At 33.8% G+C, this 1,072-nt stretch overlaps 1 long non-coding RNA gene across 1 annotated transcript; it reads right to left on the reverse strand.

Annotated features, from left to right (window-relative positions):
- Positions 1 to 293: 293 nt before the first annotated feature.
- On the reverse strand, positions 294 to 453 carry LOC120270031. The gene is made up of 2 exons (XR_005539543.1): positions 388 to 453; positions 294 to 351 (listed from the first exon to the last, which is right to left on the reverse strand). It is a non-coding gene; the product is annotated as an uncharacterized LOC120270031 (long non-coding RNA).
- Positions 454 to 1,072: the final 619 nt, after the last annotated feature.

The following is a 1,072-nucleotide window of genomic DNA, read 5'->3' on the forward strand; positions in this document are numbered from 1 at the left end:
AATTTTGGTTGAATACAAAATTATGTAAAATAAACTTTACAAATTGTTTTTAATTGAAACATCAAAAACAAATTAACACAAACCAAAATTTCAAAATTATTATTTTATCTTCAAAACTATTTGCTGAGAGTGGCGAAGCATGGAAACCACTTGACATAGTCCTTGAGAGTTTTTTTTTAATTATTATTTTTCAAGTGATCAGAATGCATTTAAAGCGCAGAAAAGTTAGATCTTGATATCAACCTATTTATAATTGATCAAAAATTTTATTACAATGAAATGACTTCGACAAATTGAGCCAACCGAAGCTTCTCCTTCCAATTCTTCACAAAGTTTGAAGATAAACTACACCTTTCATTTGAAGAAAAGAACACTGATAAACTACACAACACAATCTAGAGGCCTCACAAATTTTTACTTGTACATATACTGTAACAATAGGACTTGCCAGTTGCCAAAACCTTGTGCAAATCTTGCAAACAATATCAATGCATGGAGCTAATTTCAAACAATAAGTCGCGATTAGATACAATGCAAGCAACGAATGGTTCAGTATGGATATGCTATTCGGAGCATACGGCTGATCACACGGGGACCGGAGGTAGGAAGGAGAAGTTCGTATGGAGGTACACTGACTCCAAAGCTTCATTCTTGAGATGAAAGTTCTTGTTTCTCTTGTGTATGATGTCCTCGATCTCGACCAATTTTGGGAGAATGTTTCAAAAATAGTTCACTATTTGCACGATCTTTGATCGATTGAGAGTTTGAATTGTGCGGTGACCCGGATACTCCTCGTCGGAGAATGCGTCGATAAGGTGTCCTGGACTGCCATTATTTGAGTAGTGTTGAGATGCCTTGAATTTGAAATTGATTGTGATTGTAACCCTATCAAATGTATTATCGACTCTAATTTGAGAGTTAAACCTAAATTAGAGATTTCAATGAAAATACGTGGTGGGCTTTTTGGCCGTGGGTTATATTATTTTATTTTTAATTTTGGATATATATAGGGTTTTTATCTGTATCATCTATATGAGTTTTTTTTTCTCGAAATAGAAGAATAAGAAATCTC

The sequence above is a fragment of the Dioscorea cayenensis genome, chromosome 10 (assembly GCF_009730915.1).
Source record: "Dioscorea cayenensis subsp. rotundata cultivar TDr96_F1 chromosome 10, TDr96_F1_v2_PseudoChromosome.rev07_lg8_w22 25.fasta, whole genome shotgun sequence".
NCBI lineage: Eukaryota > Viridiplantae > Streptophyta > Magnoliopsida > Dioscoreales > Dioscoreaceae > Dioscorea > Dioscorea cayenensis.